The following is a 12,958-nucleotide window of genomic DNA, read 5'->3' on the forward strand; positions in this document are numbered from 1 at the left end:
CTTGGACCGTTTTGCTTTCAGTTTTGCCTTCAGCAAGTAAAATGTATGCTCAATTGGATTCAGGTCAGGTGATTGACTTGGTCATTGCAGAACATTTCACTTCTTTGCCTAAAAAAAGTATTGGGTTGCTTTCGCAGTATGCTTCGGGTCATTGTCCAGCTGCACTGTGAAGCTCCGTCCAATTAGTTTTGAAGCATTTGGCTGTATCTGAGCAGATAAATAGTATTGAACACTTCGGAATTTAAAAAATAAATCTAGTCTTCCTGCTTTTGAGGCTTGCCAATGGTTTAGATATTGTGGTAAACCCTCTGTATTTGCCCTAGTGAAGTCTTCTCTTGATAGTTGACTTTGACACAGATACGCCTACTTCCTGGAGGGTGTTCTTGATCTGGCCAATGTGCAGTTGTAAACCGTAGTCCGGCTTTTTTATGGCGGTTTTGGAGCAGTGGCTTCTTCCTTGATGAGTGGTCTTTCAGGTTATGTCGATATAGGACTCGTTTTACTGTGGATATAAGTACTTTTGTACCTGTTTCCTCCAGCATCTTCACAAGGTCCTTTGCTGTTGTTCTGGGATTGACTTGCACTTTTCACACCGAAGTTAATTCATCTGTAGGAGACAGAACGCATCTCCTTCCTGAGCGGTATGACGGCTGCGTGGTCCCATGGTGTTTATACTTGCGTACTATTGTTTGTGCAGATGAACGTGGTACCTTCAAGTGTTTGGAAATTTTTCCCAAGGATGAACCAGACTTGTGGAGGTCTACAATTTTCGTTCTGAGGTCTTGGCTGATTTCTTTTGATTTTCGCATGATGTCAAGCAAAGAGGCACTGAGTTTGAAACAATTGTTGGAAAAAGTACTTGTGTGAGGCACAAAGTAGATGTCCTAACCGAATTGCCAAAACTATAGTTTGTTAACAAGAAATGTTTTGGAGTGGTTGAAAAACGAGTTTTAATGACTCCAACCTAAGTGTATGTAAACTTCCAACTTCAACTGTATATTTTCCACACTATGAGGTTGGAATAATTCTGTGAAATTGTGAAAATGATGGTAATGCCCTTTTAGTTGAAGAGATATTTGAAAAGACCACCTGAAATGTCAGCCTGTTTTGGCGGGATGGAGTTTTGACATCACCATTTGGTATATTTGTTAATAGACCAATAAGAAAGAGAGTTCCAAACCTCTCTGCCAATAAAAGCTAGTTTTCAGTCCCCCCCCCCCCCCCCCACCAGACCACTTCTAGACAGAAGTAGCAAAATTTTTGCTTGAGAAATTGCTCTTTGCTAAAAAGCTACTTCTGTTCCTTTTTGGTCATTTTAATTGAAAACAATTACAGTAAGGTGCTTAATTCTTTTCCAGAAATGATTTGATATTGAGATAAAACGTATGCATTGGATCTTTCAAGTGACCAGTGTTCAATGACTCTATGTACATAGGGCAGCAGTCTCTAAGGTGCTTGGTAGAGTATCGGATTGTAGCCGGCTAGTGACAGTGCCTAAGTTTCAGGGCAAGGTACTGGGCGGAGGCCAGCTAGTGAATTAAACTCTCCTGTACTGTACTCTACTTGACTCCACTGAATGACACTATATGACACTCTACACTCTATTGTACCATACTCTACTGCAGTGGTTTTCAAAGTGGGGTCTGCATTAATCTGTTGTTGCACCTTAAATTAAATGCATTTTGGACAAGGGATCTGTGGAAGGTGAGTGTGCAGTACAATACAGTATATGCTTTGGACACTTACAAGAAAGCCCGCTACAACCTCCGACGAGCAATCAAAAATGGAAAATGTCAATATAGGACAAAGACAGAATCATAATACATCGGCTCCGACACTCATCGGATGTGAAAGGGTTTGCAGACTATTACGGATTAGAAAGGGAAACCTAGCCGTGAGTTGCCCAGTGACGCAAACCTTCCAGTCAAGCCGAATGTCTTCTATGCTCGTTTCGAGGCAAACAACACTGAGCCAGGTATGAGAGCCCCTGCAGTTCCGGGCGAATGTGTGATCTCGCTCTCCGTGGCCGATGTAAGACTTCTAAATACGATAACACTCGCAAGGCCACTGGGCTAGACGGAATACCAGGGCACATTCTCAGTTCATATGCAGACCAGCTGACAAATGTCTTCATGGACATTTTCAATATTTCCTTGTCCCAGTCTGTAATCCCAACATGTTTCAAGCAGACCACCATTGTCCCTGTTCATAAGAACTCAAATGTAACCTATTGTCCCGTAGCACTCACATCTGGAACCATGAAATGCTTTGAAAGGCTGACCATGGCACACATCAACAACATCATCCCAGACACCATGGACCCACTCCAATTCGCATACTGCCCCAACAGATCCACAGACAACGCTATCTCTATTGCACTGCACACTGCTCTCTCCCACCTGGACAAGAGGACTAGAGTGCCTTGCGAAAGTATTCGGCCCCCTTGAACTTTGCGACCTTTTGCCACATTTCAGGCTTCAAACATAAAGATATAAAACTGTATTTTTTTGTGAAGAATCAACAACAAGTGGGACACAATCATGAAGTGGAACGACATTTATTGGATATTTCAAACTTTTTTAACAAATCAAAAACTGAAAAATTGGGCATGCAAAATTATTCAGCCCCTTTACTTTCAGTGCAGCAAACTCTCTCCAGAAGTTCAGTGAGGATCTCTGAATGATCCAATGTTGACCTAAATGACTAATGATGATAAATACAATCCACCTGTGTGTAATCAAGTCTCCGTATAAATGCACCTGCACTATGATAGTCTCAGAGGTCCGTTAAAAGTGCAGAGAGCATCATGAAGAACAAGGAACACACCAGGCAGGTCCGAGATACTGTTGTGAAGAAGTATAAAGCCAGATTTGGATACAAAAAGATTTCCCAAGCTTTAAACATCCCAAGGAGCACTGTGCAAGCGATAATATTGAAATGGAAGGAGTATCAGACCACTGCAAATCTACCAAAACCTGGCCGTCCCTCTAAACTTTCAGCTCATACAAGGAGAAGACTGATCAGAGATGCAGCCAAGAGGCCCATGATCACTCTGGATGAACTGCAGAGATCTACAGCTGAGGTGGGAGACTCTGTCCATAGGACAACAATCAGTCTTATATTGCACAAATCTGGCCTTTATGGAAGAGTGGCAAGAAGAAAGCCATTTCTTAAAGATATCCATAAAAAGTGTCGTTTAAAGTTTGCCACAAGCCACCTGGGAGACACACCAAACATGTGGAAGAAGGTGCTCTGGTCAGATGAAACCAAAATTGAACTTTTTGGCAACAATGCAAAACGTTATGTTTGGCGTAAAAGCAACACAGCTCATCACCCTGAACAGACCTATCCCCACTGTCAAACATGGTGGTGGAAGCATCATGGTTTGGGCCTGCTTTTCTTCAGCAGGGACAGGGAAGATGGTTAAAATTGATGGGAAGAAGGATGGAGCCAAATACAGGACCATTCTGGAAGAAAACTTGATGGAGTCTGCAAAAGACCTGAGACTGGGACGGAGATTTGTCTTCCAACAAGATAATGATCCAAAACATAAAGCAAAATCTACAATGGAATGGTTCTAAAATAAACATATCCAGGTGTTAGAATGGCCAAGTCAAAGTCCAGACCTGAATCCAATCGAGAATCTTTGGAAAGAACTGAAAACTGCTGTTCACAAATGCTCTCCATCTCACTGAGCTCGAGCTGTTTTGCAAGGCGGAATGGGAAAAAATTTCAGTCTCTCGATGTGCAAAACTGATAGAGACATACCCCAAGTGACTTACAGCTGTAATCGCAGCAAAATGTGGCGCTACAAAGTATTAACTTAAGGGGGCTGAATAATTTTGCACGCCCAATTTTTTCGTTTTTGATTTGTTAAAAAAGTTTAAAATATCCAATAAATGTCGTTCCACTTCATGATTGTGTCCCACTTGTTGTTGATTCTTCACAATAAAATACAGTTTTATATCTTTATGTTTGAAGCCTGAAATGTGGCAAAAGGTCGCAAAGTTCAAGGGGGCCGAATACTTTCACAAGGCACTGTACCTATGTGAAATTGTAGTTCATTGACTACAGGTCAGCATTCAACACCATAGTCCCCTCCCTTTGTAACTAGATCCTGGACTTTCTGACGGGCCTCCCCAGGTGGTGAGGGTAGGTGACAACACATCTGCTACACTGATCTTCAACACGGGGGTCCCTCAGGGGTATGTGGTTGGTCCCCTACTGTACTCCCTGTTCACCCACAACTGTTTGGCCACGCACGACTCCAAAACCATCATCATGTTTGCTGATGACACGACAGTGGTAGACCTGATCACCGACGACAATGAAACATCCTACAGGAAGGAGGTCAGAGAGCTGGCAGTGTGGTGCCAGATCAACAACCTCTCCCTCAGCATCAGCAAGACAAAGGAGCTGATCGTGGGCTACAGGAAATCGAGGGGCGAGCACGCCCCCATTTACATTGACTGGGCTGTAGTGGAGCGGGTCGAGAGCTTCAATTTCCTCTGTGTCCACATCACCAAGGACTTTTTTAATTAAAACATTTTTTTTAACCTTTATTTAACCAGGCCAGTCAGTTAAGAACATATTCTTATTTTCAATGACGGCCTGGGAACAGTGGGTTAACTGCCTGTTCAGGGGCAGAACGACAGATTTGTACCTTGTCAGCTCGGGGGTTTGAACTCAAAACCTTACGGTTACTAGTCCAACGCTATTACCACTAGGCTACGCTGCCGCTTAACATGGTCCCCACACCAGCATAGTCGTGAAGAATAATATAATAATAATATATGCCATTTAGCAGACGCTTTTATCCAAAGTGACTTACAGTCATGTGTGCATACATTCTACGTATGGGTGGTCCCGGGGAATGAACCCACTACCCTGGCGTTACAAGCACCATGCTCTACCAACTGAGCTAAGAAGTCAAGACAGCACTTCTTCCCCCTTAAGAGTTTGAAGGACGGCCCAGTACATCACTGAGGCGCGGTTTCCCCGTCATCCAGGAACTCTATACCAGGAGGTGTCTGAGGAAGGCCCGGAAACTTGTCAATGACCCCAGCCACCCAAGCCATATACTGTACACTCTGCTACCACGCAGCAAGCAATACTGGAGTGCCAAGTCTGGAACTAAAAGGCACCTTGACAACTTAGAAATGCCTCTTGAGCTTAGTTCAACTGGTATACCCCATCAGAACCCAAACTACAAGCTTGTTTTACGGCAATGTTTCTATACAAACATTATATAGTCTCAAACCATGGTTAAAATTCTAATTTTGATATCATGGATGGTCAGTCCTTGCATCCATAGCTCTGTTTATGAATTTGAGAGTGGCTACATTTCTCCAGCCCCATCCCTCAGCTTTCTAGTGAAACAGTGGCAGGGAGAATGCTTTGTTATGTTTTAACTGCTGATTTCTGCTTTAAAACTGCAAACATTTCTCTTTGATGCCAAGAGGGGGGATTTTTAAATGTTCTTTCCCTGGGCCCGAGACTTGGTTAGTCCAGCCATGCACTGCAGAAGTCATTGTAAAACTTATTGTATTCAATTTAATCTCACTTTAAAGTAGAAGTTGTTTTCTGATACACTATATATACAAAAGTATGTGGACACACCTTCAAATTAGTGGATTCAGCTATTTCAGCCAGTTGCTGACAGGTGTCATAGACAAACATTGTCAGTAGAATGGCCTTACTGAAGAGCTCATTAACTTTGAACGTGGTACCGTCAAAGGATGCAAACTTTCCAACAATTCAGTTTGTGAAATTTCTGCCCTGCTAGAGCTGCTCTGAAGCAACAACGGCTCGGACCACCGAGTACGGAAGCGTGTAGCGTGTAGAAATCGTCTGTCCTCGGTTTCAACACTCACTAGACCATCAGTCCGACAGACAAATCAGAGTTTGGCGGATGCCAGGAGAACGCTACCTGCCCCAATGCATAGTGCCAACTGTAAAGCTTGGTGGAGGAGGAATAATTGTCTGGGGCTGTTTTTCATGGTTCAGGCTAGGCCCCTTAGTTGCAGTGAAGTGAAATCTTAACGCTACAGCATCAAATAACATTCTAGACGATTCTGTGCTTCCAATATGAAAATGCCCCCATGAACAAAGCGAGGTCCATACAGAAATGGTTTGTTGAGATTGGTGTGGAAGAACTTGACTGTTCTGCACAGAGCCCTGACCTCAACCCCATCTAACACCCTTTAGGATGAATTGGATCTCCGACTGCGAACCAGGCATAATCGCCCAACATCAGTGCCCGACTTCACTAATGCTCTTTTGGCTGAATGGATGTAAGTCCCTGCAGCAATGTTCCGACATCTAGTGGAAAGCTTTCCCATAAGAGTGTAGGCTGTTGTAGCAGCAAAGGGGGAGTGGAGGCGTTTATAGCAGCAAAGGGGGGACCAACTCCATATTAATGCCATGATTTTGTAATGAGATGTTCGACAAGCAGGTGTCCACATACTTTTGGTCATGTAATGTATTACGAGGGGGTCCCTGATGAATGTGCTATCACAAAATGGGTCCCCGATGCCAAAAACGTTTGTGAACCACTGCTCTACTGTGCTCTACTGTACTGAACTGTGCCAAACTGTGCTGTGCTGTTGAAACTTGTGAAACCAAATTTAGACGTCTATGATTTGTTCAGATTTGGTCTGGTCCAGACTGACCACATTTTCACTTGTTTGGGGGAAGAGCTCATTATAATAATACCTAGCATGCTTTGCAAGTGTTTGTTTTTACATTTTAATTTTGGTCATTCAGCATACGCTCTTATCCAGAGCGACTTACAGTCACTGTATTAAACTAAAGTAGATAAACAACAACATATCACAGTCATAGCAAGAAAAACATATTTCTGTCATCATTACTGAGAATGTTATTCTAGTTGAAGTGGTCTGTTGGTTTATTCTATGACAGGGGTATGTATAACTAAATCCATCCACCTAATGATGTTTTTTGTTGGAGTAAATGGTTGGTGGGGGGCTGGATAATAATTATAATAATTTCTCCAAAAAGAGATAGTGTTTGAAATGAACAATGATTTCATACCTTGATTACGCTGAGCTACAAATCACATAGGTCTCTTCATTTGATTTGTGTGAATACTTGGGAACAGGCTTCCTAAATTAAATTGACTGGTGATTTTACAGTCTTGTTTGACCAAAAACTAAAATTCCGCAAAACTCCATTCTTATAATGTTTTTAATTACTCGATGACCACCGCGGACCCCCTGTTGCTGACCCCTGTTCTATAGGTTGGACTACTTTGAACATAATCTCTGCCAGTTTTAAAGCTTTCGACAAGCTAACATAAGTGCATGTGACAGATGGGAGCTATAATAATTATTTTATGCTGGAATCTTCAGGTGGCTCCTCTTTCCCATATTAAATTAATTTAATAATTATTATTGTGATATAATGCTTACGCAAAAAGAGGTATTTTCAACGTCTGTAAATGATGTCTTTTCAACTTTCATTCAGAACCAAAAATGAACCTGATGTGCATTGCACCATCCCCCGAAAATCCCAGTACATCTGGGCAGAAATGAATAGGACTACAGCACAGAGAAGGCTATAACAAAGCATTGTAAAAGACCACAGACCACTGCTGTTCACCAGCAAAGTCAACAGAAAAAAAAATGACAAGAATAAAAAAGAGAAATGTTCTCTCTGAAGGGATTTGCCAGAATGATCAAGGTCCTCTTGAACAGTTTTCTTGTTGAGCTGGGTGAGATGGAAAAAGAGCACATGGTACTGGTGGCCTTTGTTGAAGCCATAGTGTAAGACTGACTGAACACATGTTGTAGTCCTTGGCGGGTGGTCCGAGGGGTCCTAGGCGAGAGCTCAGGTGCCCCCCCCCACACACACACACACACACAGAGCTCTCGCCTGTAGACACTAAATAAAGCTGAGGGACGGGGCAACAGAAATATAACCACTGTTGAGTACATGTAGCCAAGGATGCAATTAATGATAGTCCATGAGATCACCATCAACATTTTGGGTGATGGGGCAAGACTGTCCAGAGTTTTCTCTGCAGACTGCACTATTTTAAGCCTATGTGTGTTGCAGTGGAGGCTGGTGGGAGGAGTTCACTGAGTCAAACATGTGGCTTCCATATGTTTGACGTGTTTGATAACATTCTATTTATTCCGTTCCCACCATTACAATGTGCCCGTCCTCCTATAGCTCCACCCACCAGCCGCCACTAGTGTGTTGGGTAGTTTAACATCGTTTAATTTAAATGTGCAACAGTTTGCTCCCGTGACATGACAACCTTAAATGACCCGTGAAAATCAATAAATATTGCAGACTGAACCCTGAATAAGAACACTGGCTAGAGTTATCAATAATGATGAGCTGACAACTGGCAAACGAGCTAACTTCCTAATAATTTTCATCATTTGGATGGCAACTGGCAGGAAATCTGCTTATCTGCTTACACATGGTATTGGGTGTGTTTATTTATTTTAGAAGCTAGTGTAATGCTCCGGGTGTCGTGGGTGTGGAGTCAAACGCAGGAGACAGAGAGTGCAATGCTGGTGCGTCTTTAATAGCACCAACGCACCACAGGATGCTCACAATAGTAATGGCCCCAAACACAGGGAATGAAAAATGTACAACGGAAAAGTCACGACCAGGCACTAACACGTACCTCTACAACAGAGCCGAAGGTTACACTGAAATAATCCCGCACAACAACCAGGCGGGCCGGCTGTCTAATAAAGACAAACTAATCATACATAAACAGGTGCTACCAATAAACATACAAGGAGGGGGAGGAAAGACAATCAGTGGCAGCTAATAGGCCGGTGACGACGACCGCCGAGCGCCACTCGTGACAGCTAGTTTGAAATTGATTGACAACTAGTTCGATAATAGTGAGCTAGTTGCATGGACTGAGGAGGTTGGTGGCACCTTAAATGGGGAGGATGGGCTCGTGGTAATGACTGGAGTGGAGTCAGTGGAATGGTATCAAATATAGCCTCGCTCCTGTATGTAGCCTCACTACTGTTATTTTTCACTGTCTTTTTACTGTTTTTATTTTTTTACTTACATATTGTTCACCTAATATTTTTTTTTACTTAGAAATTGAAACTGTTGGTTAGAGCCTGTAAGTCAGCATTTCACTGTCAGGTCTACCTGTTGTATTCGGCGCGAGTGACAAATAAACTTTGATTTGATTTGAAACACATCAACCACATGGTCCTTGGATGCTCAGTGCATCTGCTCTATCTATTCTAGACCACAGACTCATCAGATGTTGGCCTATCTTTCTGATGTGCCTCATACTCAAAATGTAAGTGGAGATGTCTAACAAACACAACTGGCCTAATGGATCTCAAGTAATCCTCTCAATTTTCAAGCCCCTATAAGTACGTGAACCCCTCCATATTTTCCACATTTGTTGTGTTATGGTCTGAAAAGTGACCACATTTTATTTGTATATATATATTTTTTAACCTATGTACACAACTTACTCCACAGTTATCAAGTGAAAAAAACATGAGTGTTGTGTGAATAAGTAGGCCTATGTAAACCCCCGAGTGAGTACTTGATGAAAGCACCATTAGCAGCAATTAAGTATTTTCAAACAAATCTCTACCACCTTTGCCCACGAGATTCGGGAAATATTCACCCATTATTCTTGATAAATGACTCAAGTTTTGTGAAATTGGTGGACAATGATCTTCAAGTCTTGACTCAGTTTTAAGTCAGAACTGAGACCACCCAGGGACATTCAACAACTTAATTGTAACCCTCCGGTGTAGCCTAGCCTTCTATTTTGGGTTATTGTTCTGTTAAAAGGTGACAATGAAATCCCAGCATTAGGCTGAGGCAAAATGATTGGGTGAGGCGTTGTGGTAGGTTGGCCCCGGATTAAAAGCTTTATATTGAGAACAAATAAATATTTCACTATTACTAAAATGTTGAATTGTAACAAAACATGTTAGCTACTCAGTGGTAGTAGGCAGTGGTCAACCATGGTTATTGGACCTAGGCCTTCAGTGGGAGAAAAATAACACTGTACCAAACTCAAATATCAAGAAAAAGAACATAAACATACTGTAGCTAATGTGCCCAACTGAATCAAACGGGCCTGAGGCATGCTTCAGGGTTCCACTCACACAGAGACAGCACCAGCACGGATAATGCTACCAGCAACAACAAACACACTGCTTACACAACTTATCACCATCACCAAAAACCAAAGAAGAAATGGATGCTGAGGTGTTCATTTCACAACCCGATCATATTCAAGGTCAAGAGCAGAACTTTCAAGGTCAAAGGCAAGAAGTTGCTCATGGAGATATGCCAGAAGCAAGAGCACAAAAAGAACATCAAGCAGAGTCGTGACCAGCTCGTGAAAGAAGAATACCTGCTAGACTCCATAACTTTATCTTGACTTAGGGTCTTAGTTAAAGAAGGGGGAAATGTAGGACTGACTCCATAGCTCATAGTTTAGTTATAGGACCATTACCAATGTTCATATTAACAGAAGTAACTGTTAACATCCGAACTGAGACGAATAAGCTAGCTAAGGGATAGCTTAGCTGACAGCTATGAGCACTAACCATGTAACTTTCTAATACTTATTAAACCTTGTTATGATACTACAAGTTGTAATCATTAGCCTGAGAAATACTCCTACATCTGCCTTTTCAATATTTTTTGCCAGTAGTGTATATTCGACTGGCAGGAAATGAATGGCGGGGGATGGCTAATCGCTAAACCATTTTATTTTGTTATGCTCATAACATGTTTTCTGGGAGTGCAGTCATAAATGAGGACTAGTGATAATCTCAGGTCAAAATGTGGAGAATCCTGATTATGGAGAATGACTTATGAATACAGATTTATTCGAAATATTGTCTTTCATACCAAAGAAAAGTCAAACATGTTGAACAGTGAAATGCTATTACGTTATGATTGCTCATGTTTTTGCTCCTCTAACCTCACAGGGGGAGCTGAGTCCAGTTCGTATGGAGGAGGGAAGGTCAATGAGCCTCAGCACAATGAAAAGGGATCAACATCTCAGCTCACCCCTACAGAGAGCCTGGAGAAACCAGACACACTGCTGCCCTCCCCAGGCCCAACCTCAGACACCAAAGACAAGGATAGTGATACCGTAGAGCAGAGCAAAAAGTGCAGAAGCAAGACTACAGTCAACAAAGAAAAAAACGACACTCATGCTAACTTTGTGGAATGCATTTTTTCGGCCCAGGCTGATCTCAGGAATCTTCAGTGAATAGTACACCTATTTAAGGCCATATCATTCGTCTGTGGTTACTGTGGTACAGGATTTGTCTAAAGCGCCATCGCGCCAGACATGATATCAATCACACAAGAGAGACTGTGTGCCAATGTAATACACAGTTTAAGTCAGAAGTTTACATACACCTTAGCCAAATACATTTAAACTCAGTTTTTCACAATTCCTGACGCTTAATCCGAGTAAACATTCCCTATTTTAGGTCAGTTAGGATCACCACTTTATTTTAAGAATGTGAAATGTCAGAATAATAGCAGAGAGAATGATTTATTTCAGCTTTTATTTCTTTCATCACATTCCCAGTATGTCGGAAGTTTATATACACTCAATTATTATTTGGTAGTATTGCCTTTAAATTGTTTAACTTGGGTCAAACATTTCAGGTAGCCTTTCACAAGCTTCCCACAATAAGTTGGGTGAATTTTGGCCCATTCCTTCTGACAGAGCTGGTGTAACCGAGTCAGGTTTGTAGGCCTCCTTGCTCGCACACACTTTTTCAGTTCTGCCCACACATTTTCTATAGGATTGAGGTCAGGGCTTTGTGATGGCCACTCCAATACCTTGACTTAGTTGTCCTTAAGCCATTTTGCCACAACTTTGGAAGTATGCTTGGGGTCATTGTCCATTTGGAAGACCCATTTTCAACCAAGCTTTAACTTCCTGACTGAAGTCTTGAGATGTTGCTTCAATATATCCACATCATTTTTTCCCCTCATGATATCATCTATTTTGTGAAGTGCACCAGGCCCTCCTGCAGCAAAGCACACCCACAACATGATGCTGCCAACCACGTGCTTCACGGGGTAATGATGGTCATTATGGCCAAACAGTTCTATTTTTGTTTCATCAGACCCGAGAAAGTTTCTCCAAAAAGTACAATCTTTGTCCCCATGTGCAGTTGCAAACCGTAGTCTGGCTTTTTTATGGTGGTTTGGGAGCGGTGGCTTCTTCCTTGCTGAGCGGCCTTTCAGGTTATGTCGATAGAGGACTCGTTTTACTGTGGATATAGATACGTTTGTACCTGTTTCCTCCAGCATCTTCACAAGGTCCTTTTCTGTTGTTCTGGGATTGATTTGCACTTTTCGCACCAAAGTATGTTCATCTCTAGGAGACAGAACGCGTCTCCTTCCTGAGCGGTATGACGGCAGCGTGGTCCCATGGTGTTTATACTTGCGTACTATCCTTTGTACAGATGAACGTGGTACCTTCAGGCGTTTGGAAATTGCTCCCAAGGATGAACCAGACTTGTGGAGCTCTACAATTTTTTTCCTGAGGTCTTGGCTGATTTCTTTTGATTTCCCCATGACATCAAGCAATGATGCACTGAGTTTGAAGGTAGGTCTTGAAATACATCCACAGGTACACCTCCAATTGACTCAAATTATATCAATTAGCCTATCAGAAGCTTCTAAAGCCATGACATAATTTTCTGGAATTTTTCCAAGTTGTTTAAAGACACAGTATGTAAACTTCTGATCCACTGGAATTGTGATACAGTGAATTATAAGTGAAATAATCTGTCTGTAAAAAATTGTTGGAAAAATGACTTGTGTCATGCACAAAGTAGATGTCCTAACTGACTTGCCAAAAGTATAGTTTGTTAGCAAGACATTTGTGGAGTGGTTGAAAAACTAGTTTTAATGACTCCAACCTAAGTGTATGTAAACTTCTGACTTCAAC

This window comes from Oncorhynchus gorbuscha, linkage group LG08, assembly GCF_021184085.1.
Source record: "Oncorhynchus gorbuscha isolate QuinsamMale2020 ecotype Even-year linkage group LG08, OgorEven_v1.0, whole genome shotgun sequence".
NCBI classification, from domain to species: Eukaryota; Metazoa; Chordata; class Actinopteri; order Salmoniformes; family Salmonidae; genus Oncorhynchus; species Oncorhynchus gorbuscha.